Raw genomic sequence first — 18,950 nt, forward strand, 5'->3', positions numbered from 1 at the left:
TTGTTTGGTGTTTGGTTGTTTTGGCGTATGATCTCTTCTGCTCCTATATCTTTCTTTCTACGTAAAAAATAAATAAATAAATAAGTAAACGTTTGAGCTATTTGCAGTTAAGAAAGTTCCAGTTAATTTCTGGGTCGTATTGTCCATTTAATATTAAAAGCTGCAGGAAAAGCATGGGGATTGTTCCTTCTAGAAACACCCCAGTTCTCTTGTCTGCAGTCTGCATGCTGTTGAGCTAAAGCAGATTTCAAAAAAAAAAAGAAAAAGAAACAATAAACACACACACAAACAACAATAAAATTCTACCAATGGGTGATGTGTTGTGAACACAACAATCATTTAATCCCTTTGTTTTCCCTGGCGGAGTGGATGATACTGGCTGCACTGTTGGAGCTTGGATTCGGAGAGGAAGAGGTGAGCAGAACCGTATGTTGCATCAGCGGTAGTCAGCATTGTGGAGAAGGTGGGCATCACGGCCGGCGTGCTAGTGAATGCTGGTACTCTGTTTTTTGCAGCTGATGATGAGCCTGGCAATTGACTAAGATGACAATCGGTGCCTGTGCATTTCTTGAGGTGGAGGGACTTTACCATGCAGCAACCTGAGAGCTAAGTTGGGGGGCACCTGGTATTTGCATATCTGGGGTGGCTAATGGGAGCTGGGAGCCAGAGCAGCATGGAGCCTGCTGGCTGAATAGACTTGGTGCCACTGTGAGGGTGGTTCAGGCTGCTTGTGGCTGGGTCACCAGGCTAATAGAAGCAGCGGGATTATTTTGTAGCGTGAGTGCGTGCGCCAGGCAGGACAGTTTCCTTCTGTTGGTCTGTCCTGTAGTGTTGCTTCTGCAGTGTCTGTTCTGTGCTTCTCGCGTCTTGATATCCTCATGACTTTTGACTCTGGACTGACCAGGCAGGCGACTCGGTAGCTGTGCTGAAGGGCCTCAATGCTTGTTTTGTCATCATGGCTCTGATCCGAGCACTTCTTGTCTTGCAGTCGCTGCTTGAAGTGCAGATCTGTTTCAGGTCTTGTGCATCATATTCGGTTCGAGATCGCGTCTGTTTCCATCCTCACTCTTGCAGAAGTCATCTGGGCCGCATCAGGAGCTCTTGCTTGGGAATTGATTTCCTAAGTGTCTTCTTAGGGGGTTTTCAGTCCCCATCCTTCTGGTCTCTTGTCTTGAAGGCAGGCTTTTTAGGCCTCCATCATCCCAGTTCTGACAGTTGCTTCCAGTCGCGTGTCGTGACATTTGAGTCTCTGGTAGGGTCTGGTGCAGAGCACCTGTTCTGACTTGCTGTTGCCATAGGGCTTTCCCCCGGGGGTCACTTTTTCTTGCGCCTTGTGTTGTGTGTTTTGTTTGTAGTGTTTGTGGCGTGCCTGTGTGTGTACGTGTTTGGTCCGGAGCTGTCCTGCCTGGCAGTTAGTGATTAATGTGGCAGTGCATGGGTGTACTAATGCATTGTCCGGACTGTTTTGGCAAAGACATCCGGTCTGCCTCTGGGCACGTACTGAAGGGCAGCTGGCACAGTCATCTCTGTGGTGTTTGGCAGACTGGAGGGGGGAGAGTTGAGCTGCTTGCGAGCAACTGCTCGCATAGCACTTGAACGGTGTGCTTGAGGAGGTCTGTTGAATCTCGAAAGCTTACAGATATGGGGTTTTGAATTTTTTATTTTTATTTCTTTCCTGTCCCCAGTAGAGCGTAAACCTTTGGAGGAACGTGTCACAGGAAAGAGCTCCTTCTGGAACTGTTCAGCACTCGGTAGGCAACTCGGTGACTGGCTTGATCTACTTCTGAGGTGCTGAGGCAAGGGGGCTGCTGTTTTGAAACGATAATATTGTAAATGGGGTCCCTTTGTGTTGTGGAGGGATGGGTGCTAATGCTGGCAGCTGAATGATTGATTCTCTTGTGTCTGTTTTCATTTGTTTAAGGTGAAACACAGTGTACAACACGGGACTTGACGACCAGAGCTGCTTTTGGCAAGGTGAGCGATGAACAGATGTAGCAGGTACTTTAGGGGTGCAGTTGTCACTGCAGTTACTTAACTACACAAAGTACAGTAAAAATCCTGTTTATATTTCAGAGGTGTATTGTAGCTGGCTTAAGAGAGCGGATGGAAGCATCTGCCTCGAGGGCAGGTGAGGAGGCTGAGGTAAGGGAGCAGATGAGAGTAACTGTCCTAGCTGTGCTGTGGCTTTGGATGCTGCTTCAGCCTATGCTTTTTTGTTTCACATTTGTCTCACACAGGCTCAGAGGGGTCAAGCTGCACTCTGAAGAGCAGCACGAGAAGGGCGGGCTGGTTGTGAGCTGGATTGGAGCAGAACTGCCAAGTAGCACGAGGTGACTGCGAAGGGTCTTGCTTTGCAGGTGCCATGGCAGGCTCTCCACAGAAGCGGTTGAGGATTTGAGAAGAGGTTGCAGCTCATCAAGGAGCGACACGTGCAGGGATGGCTTGAAAAGGGTATGGCTGCTTTCTCTTCTGTTTATCAGGTGTCCCAGGCAACGTGGGCTGTGGTGTTAGTCTTTAGAATCGGAACAAAGCAGGTGCTGATTGCGGTCTTCTTTGGTAAGCAAAGTGGTGCCCGAAGCCCTGTCCTGTGTAGCCTGAGCACGCCTCGCTGAGGATGAAGCTTGCTTTCCAGCAGTTCCCAAAGCTGTTGAAGCTGAAATGCTGCGTCTGTTTTTTTTGTGTTGGGGTTGCACCTTGGTGAGTGCAGGGATGGGTTTTAAGTGGGTGCAGCGGAGGGCCTGGCCCCAGTGTCCCGTAGTGTGTTTTGACCCACCAGCATAGCCACTTGGTTCCCAGATATCCTACTGAAGTAAGTGATTTTTTCCTGTGAGTGGAATGGAGTTGAATTATTTTTTGGCTTGTAATCTGTTCTGCTCCTAGATTGTTCTTTCTATGTAAATGAAAGATCGAGGTAATTCCAGATGGAAAAAGAAATCAGTTGCTTACTTGGTTGTATTGTCCTTTCAATGTTCAAAGCTGCAGCAAAAGCATGGGGATTTTTGTTTCCAGAAACACCCCAGTTCTCCTGTCTGCACTCTGCATGCTGTCGAGCTAAGCCTTATAAATAAGTAAATAAAGCACAGCTGCTGCTCCTCCTCTTTTTGCTTTTTTGTGCTTTCTGTGCATGCGACCTCTGCCGCCACCTGCTGCTGGTGGGAAAGGGGTACTGCAGGGTGCCGGGGGGCGCGCATGCGCGGTGACGCATGCGGGCGCCCTCTGCCGCCACCTGCTGGTGGATGTAGTGGGATTATGTGGCAAGGTTTTGGTAGCAGGGGGCCATAGGGGTGGTTTCTGTGAGAAAGATCTAGAAGCTGCCCCATGTTTGGGAAGGGCCCCATTGTTTTCCAGATCTGAGCCAATAAGCGATGTTGTTTTGCGCCTCTGTGAGAGCATATTTAAGACAGGAAAAAAAACGCTGCGCCACACAGCAGCTGGGAGAGTGAAGGGAGTGAGGAACGGCATCGAGGTCAGTGTAGAAGGAGGGGGAGAGGTGCTCCAGGCGCCGGAGCAGAAGTCCCCTGCGGCCTGTGGTGAGGACCATGGTGAAGCAGGATGTCCCCGTGCAGCCCACGGTGTACCACGGTGGAGCAGGGTTCCACGCTGCAGCCCGTGGAGGAGACCACGGTGGAGCAGGTGGCCCTGCACCGATGGAGGCTGCCGCCTGTGGAAGACCCCTGCCGGAGCAGAATCCGGGCCGGACCTGTAGCCCGGGGAGAGGAGACCACGCAGGAGCAGGTGACCTGGCAGGAGCTGCTGCCCGTAGGGGAGCCAGGTTGGAGCAGTTTTCTCCTGAGGGATGGACTCCGTGGTACAGACCCATATCTGGAGCAGTTCTGGAAGAGCTGCTGCCTGTGGGAAGCCCACGCTGGATCAGTTCATCAAGGACTGCATCCCGTGGGTGGGACCCCACAGCACAGGGGACGAGAGTGACCGAGAAGGAGCGGCGGAGAAGAAGTGCTGTAGACTGACCATAACCCCCATTCCCCCGTTCCCCTGCACCGCTCGGGGGGAGGAGGTGGAAGAGGGTGGATGGGGGGGAAGGTGCTTTTGGTTTCTTTCCTTTGTTTCTCACTTCTCTAGCTTGTTAGTAGTGAGCAATAAATCTTACTACCTGTCTTCTTATGCTGAGTCTATCTTGCCCGTTCCAATAATTCTTGCGTGATTTTCTCGTCCTTATCTCAATCCTTGAGCCCTTTTCACATATTTTCTCCCCATTCCTCTTTGAGGAGGGGGAGTGAGAGAGCGGCTGTGGTGGAGCTCGGCTGCCCACTCGAGCGGAGCCACTACAGTGGCAAACGAGTACTGCAGTCGGCCGGGGGCACTCGTGCGGTGACGTCCGCGGGCGCCCTCTGCCGCCACCTGCTGGTGGAGAAGGGGTACTGCAGGGTGCCGGGGGGCGCGCATGCGCGGTGGCACCCGCGGGCGCCCTCTGCCGCCACCTGCTGGACACAATGGGGTACTGCTTGCGGCCGGGCACCGTGCATACGCGTTGCTTATTACGTCTTTTTTTTTTTTTGATGTGTAATTTCCTACGCTCCTAGATTTTTCTTCATATGTAAATGAAAGGTTTGAGCTAATTCCATTTGAAAATATTTCATTTAATTTCTTGGTTGTATTGTCCTTTCTATGTTCAAAGCTGAGGCAAAAATACGGTAAATTTTGCTTCTAGAAACACCGCAGTTCTTTTGTCTGCACTCCGCATGCTGTAAACTAGGGATAGGTGACAAATAAATAAAAAAATAAATAAAAGAACACAGCTGCTGCTCCTGCTCTCTTTCTTGTGCTTTGCCCCCTCCTCTTTCCCAGGTGATTGGGTTTGGGTGCTGGGCGGGGCCAAATGTTATATGAGCCCTAGGCGTTCTATCAGAGAGCTCCTTCTGCGTGGGCTGCTCTTTGGGGGTCGGTGCTTTGTTTATTCTTCTGTTAGCTACATGCATGGTTCTTTTCGTGGGTCAGAGTCTTGTACGATATTTTAGAGGAAACCAATCTAGTAGTACGTGCATTTATTGCATGAAGCTCTTTGGAGGTGATTAATTGTTATAGCACTTTTATGGATAGGATGTCAATGTTATTTTGTGTGTTTGCTTTGTTGTTCTAGGTCCCTCATGATTTTTGCAGGGTTATAGGGCAGATGCCACCAGGTCTACCCCTTTCGTTGTTTTTGTTTTGTTTTGTTTTTCTTATTTTCTTTTTTCGGAGGGGGGGTTGGGATTTCAGCGTCCTATTTTTTGGGGTTTGGGATTTGAGCATCTTACTTTTGTGGGTTTGGGATTTGAGCGTCTTAAGTGTTTGGGTTAGGGCTTTTAGGCATGGGACTTCAGGGGTTTAGTGTGGTAGACAGTTTGGGTTAGGTCTGTAGGGGTTTCGAGGACTTTTAGGGTTAGGGCTTGAGGCTTTTTTGTGTAAGGGCGGTAAGGGCTAGGGTTACAGGGAGTGCTGTTCAATGTAGTTCTCAAAAACTCGGCCTCTGATTGGCCGTGCCGGCTGCCCAGGGAATGCTGGTAGGTGTAGTTTTCTGGCACAAGGCTTGCGGTAGGCCGCGTTGAGTACCCAGAGCATGCCGGGAAATTTAGTTCTCGGGAAGTAGGGTTGGGGTTAGGGACTAGGGCTGGGGCTAGGGTTAGAGTTTAGGGTGAGGGTTGGGGTTGGGGTTAGGGGTTAGGGTTACGGGTAGTGAATGCTGGTTCTGTGTGTTTGCAGGTGACGGTGAGCGTGTTTAAACTAATACCAGTTGAAGAAGTTTCAGTTACTTGCTTGGTGACATTATCAGTTCAACATTAAAAGCTGCAGCAAAAGCAAAAGGGGATTGTTGCTTCTAGAAACACCACAGGTCTCTTGTCTGCTCTCGGAATGTTTTTGAGATAAACCAGATTTTAAAAAACAAAGGAAAAAAAAAACCACAGCTGCTTCTTTTGCTCTCTTCCTACTGTCTTGTGCTTTGCCCCTCCCCTTTTCCAGGTGATTGGGTTTGGGTGCTGGGCAGGGCTGAATGCTATATGAGCCCCAGGCATGCTATCAGAGAGCTCCTTCTGCCTGGGCTGCTCCTTGGGGTAAGTGCTTTGGTTTTCTTTCAGTCAGTTGCAGGGTTCTCTAGGCAGGCTGGAGTTTATAGATTTCTAGAATTTTTAAGTGCTTGGAATTCACTTAGGAGAGGGATGTTTAATAGAGGTTTCTGGCTCACTGTTTTTTGGGATGGTGGGATACTCTTCTGTTTTTGAGCTACATCTTAATCTCTAAATGTTGTCGATGGAAGGAAGACACAAGCACTCAATATGAGTGATCAGTATGCTTCAACTTTACTAGATAGCTCAGTCGATATATATTCGGTACAAGATAATTAGCTCATACATGTTACAAAAGCTAAGCTCATGATTGATTATTGCTATATCCTGTTAGTGCAGACAGCTATAACCACAAGTTCTCTTTTTAGAGCTAACTATAGCTCCAAGGACACTGTATTCCTTGCTCCAAGGACACTGTTCTTCTATCCCTTTTACAGCTGTCAGCTGCAAGCCTTATGTTTTACGGTTAGCCTAATCTTATACTAGCGGTGTGCGGTATTTGGCAAGATCGTCCTCATCTAATTGCTCAATGTTTAGGTGACCTCTACCCTCAAGCCATTCCTCTACATCTAAATGTATAAACCAGCAGTAGGTAAACATTAGGAGGAACCAGTCAAAGGTAACAGCGCTTTTTGGAACCGTCAAGTTCTTGTTCGGCAACTTAGTGACTGGTTTGATCTACCTCACAGATGTAGAGCCAAGTGGACTGCTCTCTTTGAAATAATGAAATTAAAAACATAAAGTTTGTCAAAGGTGGCAGTGCATGTTTGCAGTCTGTTTATTGCTTTTGCCAGTGGTAGATAACATTTATAAGGAATCGGTCAAAGGAAAGAGCGCCTTCTGGAACTGTGACGCTCTGTGTTGGCAACTCGGTGACTGGCTGGACCTACTGTCCATCTCCAGAGGGAAGCGGACTGCTGTTTTGAAATTAAAAAATACTAATAAAAAAAAAAAAAAATATGGTGCTGCTCTATTGCGCCCGGAGGACTGCCACTCTGCATGGCAGTTAAAAAGAATGTGGTTTGGAGATGGAGAGCCACAGAGATGAAGCAGCTGGGAAGAGAGACACAAGTATTGCAGTAGGTAGGCTGTGGTTATGAGGTGCCTCAGGATGTGCTTTTTTTCTCGTTTCCGCCCTTCCCTCGTGCAGCCTTGGAGAGATGAAGTCCCCATGGTGTGGAGTGGTGCAAAAAGGTAAGAGGGTTGTCAGCCGGGTCAGTTTCCTTCACCAATGCTAAGGCAAGTCTTTAAAGAGAAACAGCCTGGTTGCTTTTGCTGCACCCTGTTGAACTAAGCCAGACCAAAAACAGGGCTGCTGTTCCTCCTGCTCTCTTTACCTCTTCTCATCTTGCAGAGGAATGGTCCAGCAATTCGGGTAAATAGGGGACAAGAGAACAAAGGGGTTTCAGAATAACTGCTAACTGTTATGACTATTGCATGGGGCACTATGCAAGTCTCTGACATCCAGCCAAGATGGACAAAGGAGAAGGACAAGGGAAAAGCCTGGGAGGAAGACTGTGAGCCTTCGGTACGAGAGACCCGCAGAGGGACCACCAGAGACTGATAACACATGCGCCAGTGGGCGGGTTCGGATTCCAGGAACTAGTTATAATAACCCTGCCTTTTCTAGAAGTAGTAATGAATATGTATTAGCCTAGGAGCATAAAAACCAGCCGCCTGCTGTGACTTGTGTGCGTCTCGGTGGAGCAGAGACTCCCGGCGCACCCAGTGCTGTTTGCTTACCTCTATTCATTTAATAAATTATAAACTTTGATTGTAATCCTATTTGGGACTTAGTCATTTATTACAACAGACAACCTTGTAAAATGCAGACAACCAGAATCCTTACAACAATTAAGTGGAAATCACGGTGTAAGAAACATTACCACCTCAAAGAGTAAAAGCCTCAAAAGAAATGTGACTTGTAACAGGCCAGCAGCTGTGTGTTTTCGGTGAAGCACCAGGTAGAGTATGAACCTGGATTGCACAGTTAATGGGGAAACGGGAGGGTCCTGGTCCTTGGGAGGGGAAAAAAAAAAAAAGGTATATAAACTGTGTATGGAATCGGTAGGTGCCCTCCTGCTCGCGGGACACCCGCCATTGTAATCTCAAATAAAAATGCTACTGTACTGAGATCCTCTCCTGAGCCTATGTTATTTCCCAAAGATTGATTCACGGTTTTAAGGTTTCAGGGTAAGCGTTCTCAGGGTTTATGTTTAGGATTTTAAGGTTTTTAGTTTTAGGGTTGGAGTTTTAACGGTTAGGATTTTAGGGATTTGAGGGTTAGGGTTTTAAGGGTTTCAGGGTTAGCGTGTTAGGGTTTTAGAGTTTTTTGGGTTGTAGTGTTGATAGTTTTTTTAGGGTTAGGTTCTTTGGGTTTTATTTTTGGTCAGTTATTTACGGTTAGGGTTTTAAGATCTTATTTTTTTTTCAGGTTAGGATCTCCTGGGTTAGGGTTTTGAGCGTCTTAATATTTTGGGTTTGGGTTTGGGATTTGAGCGTCCTATTTTTGGGGGGTTTGGGATTTGAGCGTCTTAATTTTGTGGGCTTGGGCGTTGTGAGCGTCTTAAGTGTTTGGGTTAGGGCTTTTAGGCATAGGTCTTCAGGGGTTTAGTGTGGTGGATAGTTTGGGTTAGGTCTGTAGGGGTTTCGAGGATTTTTAGGGTTAGGGCTTGCGGCTTTTTTGTGTAAGGGCGGTAAGGGCTAGGGTTCCAGGGAGTGCTGTTAAATGGAGTTCTCGACAACTCGGCCTCTGATTGGCCGTGCCGGCTGCCCAGGGAATGCTGGTAGGTGTAGTTTTCCGGCACAAGGCTTCCAGTAGGCTGCGTTGAGTGCCCAGAGCATGCCGGGAAATGTAATTCTGGGACTCCGGACTTCCAGGAGGCCATGTTGGGTGCCCAGAGCACACCGGGAAATGCAGTTCTCGGGGACTAGGGCTGGGGCTAGGGTTAGAGCTTAGGGTGAGGGTTGGGGTTAGGGTTAGGGCTAGTGAATGCTGGTTCTCTGTGTTTGCAGATGACGGTGAGCGTGTGTAAACTAATTCCAGTTGAAGAAGTTTCAGTTACTTGCTTGGTGACATTATCAGTTCAACATTAAAAGCTGCAGCAAAAGCAAAAGGGGAGTTTTGCTTCTAGAAACACCCCAGTTCTCCTGTCCGCACTCTGCATGCTGTTGAGCTAAGCCTTATAAATAAGTAAATAAACCAGAGCTGCTGCTGCTCCTCTTTTTGCTTTTTTGTGCTTTCCCCGCATGCGACCTCTGCCGCCACCTGCTGGTGGAAAACGAGTACTGCAGGCGGCCGAGGGGAGCTCATGCCCGGTGACGCCCGAGGGCGCCCCTCTGCCGCCACCTGCTGGTGGAAAAGGGGTACTGCAGGCGGCCGAGGGGAGCTCATGCCCGGTGATGCCCGAGGGCGCCCCTCTGCCGCCACCTGCTGGTGGAAAAGGGGTACTGCAGGCGGCCGAGGGGAGCTCATGCCCGGTGATGCCCGAGGGCGCCCCTCTGCCGCCACCTGCTGGTGGAAAAGGGGTACTGCAGGCGGCCGAGGGGAGCTCATGCCCGGTGACGCCCGAGGGCGCCCCTCTGCCGCCACCTGCTGGTGGAAAAGGGGTACTGCAGGCGGCCGAGGGGAGCTCATGCCCGGTGATGCCCGAGGGCGCCCCTCTGCCGCCACCTGCTGGTGGAAAAGGGGTACTGCAGGCGGCCGAGGGGAGCTCATGCCCGGTGATGCCCGAGGGCGCCCCTCTGCCGCCACCTGCTGGTGGAAAAGGGGTACTGCAGGCGGCCGAGGGGAGCTCATGCCCGGTGACGCCCGAGGGCGCCCCTCTGCCGCCACCTGCTGGTGGAAAACGAGTACTGCAGGCGGCCGAGGGGAGCTCATGCCCTTTGACGCCCGAGGGCGCCCCTCTGCCGCCACCTGCTGGTGGAAAAGGGGTACTGCAGGCGGCCGAGGGGAGCTCATGCCCGGTGACGCCCAAGGGCGCCCCTCTGCCGCCAGCTGCTGGTGGAAAAGGGGTACTGCAGGAGGCCGAGGGGAGCTCATGCCCGGTGACGCCTGAGGGCGCCCCTCTGCCGCCAGCTGCTGGTGGAAAAGGGGTACTGCAGGCGGCCGAGGGGAGCTCATGCCCGGTGACGCCCGAGGGCGCCCTTCTGCCGCCACCTGCTGGTGGAAAACGAGTACTGCAGGCGGCCGAGGGGAGCTCATGCCCGGTGATGCCCGAGGGCGCCCCTCTGCCGCCAGCTGCTGGTGGAAAACGAGTACTGCAGGCGGCCGAGGGGAGCTCATGCCCGGTGACGCCCGAGGGCGCCCCTCTGCCGCCACGTGCTGGTGGAAAAGGGGTACTGCAGGCGGCCGAGGGGAGCTCATGCCCGGTGACGCCCGAGGGCGCCCCTCTGCCGCCACCTGCTGGTGGAAAACGAGTACTGTAGGCGGCCAGGGTCCGTGTACGCGCGTTGCTTATCACGTCTTTTTTTTTTTTTGATGTGTCAACGGCAGCGGTTTTGGGGTTTCGGTCTGGGGGGTGCTGACATGTCCCCCCCGCACTCCCCCAGGCATCCTGGCCCTGCAGCTGCCCCCGGGGGGGCTCGACGCCGAGTTCTACAGGTGAGAACCAGTCCCCTCCGCCCCCTAAATGCGCCCCCAGACCCCCCCCAATTTATTCCCCCCCCCCAGCGCCTGCCTCCACCTGGCCGAGATGCAGCGTCTTGTGCGGGAGGCGCTGGCGGAGCGCGAGCGGCTGCTGCGGGCACGGGTAGGACGGGGGGGGGGGCACCAAGGGGGGGGGGTCCATGGGGCTTGGGGGGACCCCAAGGGGGGGGGGAACCAAAATGAGGGGGGAACCAAGTGTGCGGGGTGCGGGTTCCGGGGGGACACAGTTGCGGGGCGCACCGGGGGGGGGGAACCAAAGTGAGGGGGGAACCAAGAGTGCGGGGTTCGGGTTCCGGAGGGACACATTTGCGGGGCGCACCGGGGGGGAACCAAAATGAGGGGGGAACCAAGTGTGCGGGGTTCGGGTTCCGGGGGGACAAATTTGCGGTGCGCACCGGGGGGAACCAAAAGGAGGGGGGAACCAAATGTGCGGGGTGCGGGTTCTGGGGGGACACTTTTCTGGGGCGCACCGGGGGGAACCAAAAAGAGGGGGGAACCAAGTGTGCGGGGTGCGGTTGTCGGGGGGACGCCATTAGGGTTAGGGTTGGGGTTGGAGTTGGGGTTCGGGTTAGGTTAGGGTTAGGGTTAGGGTTAGGCCTCCCCCTCCTGGTGGAAAAGGGGTACTGCAGGCGCCCGGGGGGAGCTCATGCCCGGTGATGCCCGAGGGCGCCCCTCTGCCGCCACCTGCTGGTGGAAAACGAGTACTGCAGGCGGCCGAGGGGAGCTCATGCCCGGTGACGCCCGAGGGCGCCCCTCTGCCACCACCTGCTGGTGGAAAACGAGTACTGCAGGCGGCCGAGGGGAGCTCGTGCCCGGTGACGCCCGAGGGCGCCCCTCTGCCGCCACCTGCTGGTGGAAAAGGGGTACTGCAGGCGGCCGAGGGGAGCTCATGCCCGGTGACGCCCGAGGGCGCCCCTCTGCCGCCACCTGCTGGTGGAAAAGGGGTACTGCAGGCGGCCGAGGGGAGCTCATGCCCGGTGCCGCCCGAGGGCGCCCCTCTGCCGCCACCTGCTGGTGGAAAAGGGTTACTGCAGGCGGCCGAGGGGAGCTCATGCCCGGTGACGCCCGAGGGCGCCCCTCTGCCGCCACCTGCTGGTGGAAAAGGGGTACTGCAGGCGGCCGAGGGGAGCTCATGCCTGGTGACGCCCGAGGGCTCCCCTCTGCCGCCACCTGCTGGTGGAAAACGAGTACTGCAGGCGGCCGAAGGGAGCTCATGCCCGGTGACGCCCGAGGGCGCCCCTCTGCCGCCACCTGCTGGTGGAAAAGCGGTACTGCAGGCGGCCGAGGGGAACTCATGCCCGGTGACGCCCGAGGGCGCCCCTCTGCCGCCACCTGCTGGTGGAAAAGGAGTACTGCAGGCGGCCGAGGGGAGCTCATGCCCGGTGACGTCCGAGGGCGCCCCTCTGCCGCCACCTGCTGGTGAAAAAGGGGTACTGCAGGCGGCCGAGGGGAGCTCATGCCCGGTGACGCCCGAGGGCGCCCCTCTGCCGCCACCTGCTGGTGGAAAACGAGTACTGCAGGCGGCCGAGGGGAACTCATGCCCTTTGACGCCCGAGGGCGCCCCTCTGCCGCCACCTGCTGGTGGAAAAGGGTTACTGCAGGCGGCCGAGGGGAGCTCATGCCCGGTGACGCCTGAGGGCGCCCCTCTGCCGCCACCTGCTGGTGGAAAAGGGGTACTGCAGGCGGCCGAGGGGAGCTCATGCCCGGTGACGCCCGAAGGCGCCCCTCTGCCGCCACCTGCTGGTGGAAAACTAGTACTGCAGGCGGCCGAGGGGAGCTCATGCCCGGTGACGCCCGAGGGCGCCCCTCTGCCGCCACCTGCTGGTGGAAAAGGGGTACTGCAGGCGGCCGAGGGGAGCTCATGCCCGGTGACGCCCGAGGGCGCCCCTCTGCCGCCACCTGCTGGTGGAAAAGGGGTACTGCAGGCGGCCGAGGGGAGCTCATGCCCGGTGACGCCCGAGGGCGCCCCTCTGCCGCCACCTGCTGGTGGAAAACGAGTACTGTAGGCGGCCAGGGGCCGTGTACGCGCGTTGCTTATTACGTCTTTTTTTTTTTTTGATGTGTCAACGGCAGCGGTTTTGGGGTTTCGGTCTGGGGGGTGCTGACATGTCCCCCCCGCACCCCCCCAGGCATCCTGGCCCTGCAGCTGCCCCCGGGGGGGCTCGACGCCGAGTTCTACAGGTGAGAACCAGTCCCCTCCGCCCCCTAAATGCGCCCCCAGACCCCCCCCAATTTATTCCCCCCCCCCAGCGCCTGCCTCCACCTGGCCGAGATGCAGCGTCTTGTGCGGGAGGCGCTGGCGGAGCGCGAGCGGCTGCTGCGGGCACGGGTAGGACGGGGGGGGGGGCACCAAGGGGGGGGGGTCCATGGGGCTTGGGGGGACCCCAAGGGAAGGGGGGGAACCAAAATGAGGGGGGAACCATGTGTGCGGGGTGCGGGTTCCAGGGGGACACAGATGCAGGGCGCAGCGGGGGGGGGAACCAAAGTGAGGGGGGAACCAAGTGTGCGGGGTTCGGGTTCCGGAGGGACACATTTGCGGGGCGCACCGGGTGGGAACCAAAATGAGGGGGGAACCAAGTGTGCGGGGTTCGGGTTCCGGGGGGACAAATTTGCGGTGCGCACCGGGGGGAACCAAAAGGAGGGGGGAACCAAATGTGCGGGGTGCGGGTTCTGGGGGGACACTTTTCTGGGGCGCACCGGGGGGAACCAAAAAGAGGGGGGAACCAAGTGTGCGGGGTGCGGTTGTCGGGGGGACGCCATTAGGGTTAGGGTTGGGGTTGGAGTTGGGGTTCGGGTTAGGTTAGGGTTAGGGTTAGGGTTAGGCCTCCCCCTCCTGGTGGAAAAGGGGTACTGCAGGCGCCCGGGGGGAGCTCATGCCCGGTGATGCCCGAGGGCGCCCCTCTGCCGCCACCTGCTGGTGGAAAACGAGTACTGCAGGCGGCCGAGGGGAGCTCATGCCCGGTGACGCCCGAGGGCGCCCCTCTGCCGCCACCTGCTGGTGGAAAACGAGTACTGCAGGCGGCCGAGGGGAGCTCGTGCCCGGTGACGCCCGAGGGCGCCCCTCTGCCGCCACCTGCTGGTGGAAAAGGGGTACTGCAGGCGGCCGAGGGGAGCTCGTGCCCGGTGACGCCCGAGGGCGCCCCTCTGCCGCCACCTGCTGGTGGAAAAGGGGTACTGCAGGCGGCCGAGGGGAGCTCATGCCCGGTGACGCCCGAGGGCGCCCCTCTGCCGCCACCTGCTGGTGGAAAACGAGTACTGCAGGCGGCCGAGGGGAGCTCATGCCCGGTGACGCCCGAGGGCGCCCCTCTGCCGCCACGTGCTGGTGGAAAAGGGGTACTGCAGGCGGCCGAGGGGAGCTCATGCCTGGTGACGCCCGAGGGCTCCCCTCTGCCGCCACCTGCTGGTGGAAAACGAGTACTGCAGGCGGCCGAGGGGAGCTCATGCCCGGTGACGCCCGAGGGCGCCCCTCTGCCGCCACCTGCTGGTGGAAAAGCGGTACTGCAGGCGGCCGAGGGGAACTCATGCCCGGTGACGCCCGAGGGCGCCCCTCTGCCGCCTCCTGCTGGTGGAAAAGGGGTACTGCAGGCGGCCGAGGGGAGCTCATGCCCGGTGACGCCCGAGGGCGCCCCTCTGCCGCCACCTGCTGGTGGAAAAGGGGTACTGCAGGCGGCCGAGGGGAGCTCATGCCCGGTGACGCCCGAGGGCGCCCCTCTGCCGCCACCTGCTGGTGGAAAACGAGTACTGCAGGCGGCCGAGGGGAGCTCATGCCTGGTGACGCCCGAGGGCGCCCCTCTACCACCACCTGCTGGTGGAAAATGAGTACTGCAGGCAGCCGAGAGGAGCTCATGCCCGGTGACGCCCGAGGGCGCCCCTCTGCCGCCACCTGCTGGTGGAAAAGGGGTACTGCAGGCGGCCGAGGGGAGCTCGTGCCCGGTGACGCCCGAGGGCGCCCCTCTGCCGCCACCTGCTGGTGGAAAAGGGGTACTGCAGGCGGCCGAGGGGAGCTCATGCCCGGTGACGCCCGAGGGCGCCCCTCTGCCGCCACCTGCTGGTGGAAAACGAGTACTGCAGGCGGCCGAGGGGAGCTCATGCCTGGTGACGCCCGAGGGCGCCCCTCTGCCGCCACCTGCTGGTGGAAAATGAGTACTGCAGGCAGCCGAGAGGAGCTCATGCCCGGTGACGCCCGAGGGCGCCCCTCTGCCGCCACCTGCTGGTGGAAAACGAGTAATGTAGGCGGCCAGGGGCCGTGCACGCGCGTTGCTTATTACGTCTTTTTTTTTTTTTGATGTGTAATTTCCTACGCTCCTAGATTTTTCTTCATATGTAAATGAAAGTTTCGTGGTAATTCCCGTTGAAAATATTTCATTTACTTTCTTGGTTGTATTGTCCTTTCTATGTTCAAAGCTGAGGCAAAAATAGGGTAAATTTTGCTTCTAGAAACACCGCAGTTCTTTTGTCTGCACTCCGCATGCTGTAAACTAGGGATAGGTGACAAAAAAATAAAAAAATCAATAAATGAACACAGCTGCTGCTCCTGCTCTCTTTCTTGTGCTTTGCCCCCTCCTCTTTCCCAGGTGATTGGGTTTGGGTGCTGGGCGGGGCCAAATGTTATATGAGCCCTAGGCGTTCTATCAGAGAGCTCCTTCTGCGTGGGCTGCTCTTTGGGGTCGGTGCTTTGTTTATTCTTCTGTTAGCTACATGCAGGGTTCTTTTCGTGGGTCAGAGTCTTGTACGATATTTTAGAGGAAACCAATCTAGTAGTACGTGCATTTGTTGCATGAAGCTCTTTGGAGGTGATTAATTGTTATAGCACTTTTATGGATAGGATGTCAATGTTATTTTGTGTGTTTGCTTTGTTGTTCTATGTCCCTCATGATTTTTGCAGGGTTATAGGGCAGATGCCACCAGGTCTACCCCTTTTGTTGTTTTTGTTTTGTTTGATTTATTTTTCTTATTTTCTTTTTCGGAAGGGGGTTTGGGATTTGAGCGTCCTATTTTTTGGGGTTTGGGATTTGAGCATCTTAATTTTGTGGGTGTGGGATTTGAGCGTCTTAAGTGTTTGGGTTAGGGCTTTTAGGCATAGGACTTCAGGGGTTTAGTGTGGTGGATAGTTTGGCTTAGGTCTGTAGGGGTTTCGAGGATTTTTAGGGTTAGGGCTTGCGGCTTTTTTGTGTAAGGGCGGTAAGGGCTAGGGTTCCAGGGAGTGCTGTTAAATGGAGTTCTCGACAACTCGGCCTCTGATTGGCCGTGCCGGCTGCCCAGGGAATGCTGGTAGGTGTAGTTTTCCGGCACAAGGCTTCCAGTAGGCTGCGTTGAGTGCCCAGAGCATGCCGGGAAATGTAGTTCTGGGACTCCAGACTTCCGGGAGGCCATGTTGGGTGCCCAGAGCACACCGGGAAATGCAGTTCTCGGGGACTAGGGCTGGGGCTAGGGTTAGAGCTTAGGGTGAGGGTTGGGGTTAGGGTTAGGGCTAGTGAATGCTGGTTCTCTGTGTTTGCAGATGACGGTGAGCGTGTGTAAACTAATTCCAGTTGAAGAAGTTTCAGTTACTTGCTTGGTGACATTATCAGTTCAACGTTAAAAGCTGCAGCAAAAGCAAAAGGGGAGTTTTGCTTCTAGAAACACCACAGGTCTCTTGTCTGCTCTCGGAATGTTTTTGAGATAAACCAGATTTTAAAAAACAAAGGAAAAAAAAAAAAACCACAGCTGCTTCTTTTGCTCTCTTTCTACTTTCTTGTGCTTTGCCCCTCCCTTTTCCCAGGTGATTGGGTTTGGGTGCTGGGCGGGGCTGAATGCTATATGAGCCCCAGGCATGCTATCAGAGAGCTCCTTGTGCTTGGGCTGCTCTTTGGGGTAAGTGCTTTGGTTTTCCTTCAGTCAGTTGCAGGGTTCTCTAGGCAGACTGGAGCCTATGGATTTCTGGATTTTAAGTGCTTGGAATTCACTCAGTAGCGGGATGTTTAGTAGGGGCTGCTGGCTCACTGTTTTTTTTGGGATGGTGGGATACTCTTCTGTTTTTGAGCTATGTTTTAATCTCTAGATGTATAAACCCACTTGTGTAACTCTCCAGAGGACTGAAACCAGCTTGATTGAATGCTACATATGGCTTGGCAGCGTAGATGCAGCATTACCAAGACACTGAGCAGAGTTGTATCAGAGTCACCTCTTTCATCTGCAAAGGGTAAGTCTGCGACTACCCCTGCCGAGGCTGCTGTGTGTGCATGTCTTTTTGGCATTTGTGGAGCTCGGTTGTTTTTTTTTTTGTGTGTATGTTTTAACTTTCTGTTTTTCTGAGCAGTAAATAGTGTGTGTGCTGAGCGTGGTTGGCAGGAGGAGGTGGGGAGCTGCTCAGGACTGGTAGGTTTGGTTTCTAGGAGTGTGCGGCATCCTTCCTGTGTGATGCGACTGATTGTTGGGTGGGAACGTTCCAGCTCATATGTCTTAAGCAATGTAGCTTGTGTAGTGTGTGTTGTGTGGCCCGGGTGCAGCTTGCTGTGGTGTTGTGAGTGAACAATCTCAGAGCTGGTGAGCAGCTGAAGTACCGGAGCTGGGAAGAGAGAGGTCTTGCAGCAGGTACGCTGTGGCTGTGAGGCGCCTCAGAGTGTGCATTTCTCTTGTCTCTGCAGGTGCTTTGTGCAGTTGTGGAGAGGGAAGGGAAATCTTCATGTCAGGAAGCTCTGAGGGAAGGTGAGTGGTGTCAGCCTGGTCATGCCTTATCCGAAGCAAAGGGAAGATGCTCAGGTGTTTCCCTGTGAGGGTCCGAGGTGAGGCTGATTGGGATAGAGGAGCAGTGTGGCAGGTGGGTGCTTGCAAGCACCGCGGTCATTGTATCCTTTTGTGTTCCCAGGTGGCGTGGGTGATGCTGGCCGCTCCTTTCAAGCTTGGACCTAATTTGCAGGTCCAGAGGCAAGTGGAGTGCTGTTTTGAAAGGATAAAAGTAAAGATGGGGTTGCTTATGTTGTTGAGGGATGGGTGCTACTGCTGGCAGCTGAATGTTTATCTTCTGCCTGTGTCTTTCCCTTGTTCAGGCTGAAATGCAGCGTGCAGTGCGCAGTGCAGGACGTCTCGACCCAAGCTGCCTCTGCAGTGACTCTGGTGTGTGATGAGCAGAGGTAACTGTTGTTTTTGGGGTGTGGTTGTCACTGCAGTTATTTTCCTACATCCAATAGAGTAAAACTCCAGTTTGCCTTTTAGAGGTGCTATAAGTGGGTAAGGAGAAGAGATGGAAGCATGTGCCACGTGGGGCAGGCAAGCGGCTGAGGTACAGGAGGGGATGAGAGTATGTGATTTTTTTCTGGGGATGGAATGGAATTGATTTTGTTGGTGTATAATCTGTTCTGCTCTTGGATTTTTCTTTCTAAGTTTAAAAAAAATAATAAAATTTGAGCTAATTCCAGTTAAGAAAGTTTCAGTTACTTGCTGGGTTGTATTGTCCTTTTAATATTCAAAGCTTCAGCGAAAGCATGGGGATTGTTGCTTTTAGAAACACCTCAGGTCTCATCTGCACTCTGCATTCTGTTGAGCTAAAGCAGATCCCCCCCAAAAAAAAGAAACAGGTAAACAAAAAAAAAAAAACAAACACACACACACACAAATGAAGAACAAAATAAAACACCATTGGTAGACTTGTTGTGAATGCAACGAACATTTAATCCCTTTGTTTTCCCAGGTGGTGTGGATGATACTGGCTGCACTGTTGGAGCTTGGATTCGGAGAGGAAGAGGTGAGCAGAACTGTATGTTGCATCAGCAGTAGTCAGCATCGTGGAGAAGGTGGGCATCGTGGCCGGCGTGCTAGTGAATGCTGGTACTCTGTTTTTGCAGCTGATGATGAGCCTTCAGTTGACTAAGATGACAATCGGTGCCTGTGTATTTCTTGAGGCAGAGGGACTTTACCATGCAGCAACCTGAGAGCTAAGTTGGGGGGCACCTGGTATTTGCATATCTGGGGTGGCTAATGGGAGCTGTGAGCCAGAGCAGCGTGGTGCCTGCTGGCTGAATAGACTTGGTGCCACTGTGAGGGTGGTTGAGGCTGAGTCACGTTCAGGCTGCTTGTGGCTGGGTCACCAGGCTAATAGGAGCAGCGGGATTATTTTGTAGCGTGAGTGCGTGTGCCAGGCAGGACAGTTTCCTTCAGTTTGTCTGTCCTGTAGCGTTGCTTCTGCAGTGTCTGTTCTGTGCTTCTCGGGTCTTGATATCCTCCTGGCTTTTGACACTGGACTGACCAGGCAGGCGACTCGG

At 54.4% G+C, this 18,950-nt stretch overlaps 2 long non-coding RNA genes across 2 annotated transcripts; both read left to right on the forward strand.

The window, feature by feature from the left end:
* The first annotated feature begins 5,680 nt into the window (after positions 1-5,680).
* Positions 5,681-8,195, forward strand: LOC137863677 (uncharacterized). The gene is made up of 3 exons (XR_011101030.1): positions 5,681-6,050; positions 7,213-7,256; positions 7,417-8,195. It is a non-coding gene; the product is annotated as an uncharacterized lncRNA (long non-coding RNA).
* A 7,039-nt stretch (positions 8,196-15,234) lies between these two features.
* On the forward strand, positions 15,235-18,121 carry LOC137863678 (uncharacterized). The gene is made up of 3 exons (XR_011101031.1): positions 15,235-16,891; positions 17,337-17,397; positions 17,558-18,121. It is a non-coding gene; the product is annotated as an uncharacterized lncRNA (long non-coding RNA).
* The last annotated feature ends 829 nt before the right edge of the window (positions 18,122-18,950 follow it).

Source organism: Anas acuta, chromosome 13 (genome assembly GCF_963932015.1).
Source record: "Anas acuta chromosome 13, bAnaAcu1.1, whole genome shotgun sequence".
Lineage (NCBI taxonomy): Eukaryota > Metazoa > Chordata > Aves > Anseriformes > Anatidae > Anas > Anas acuta.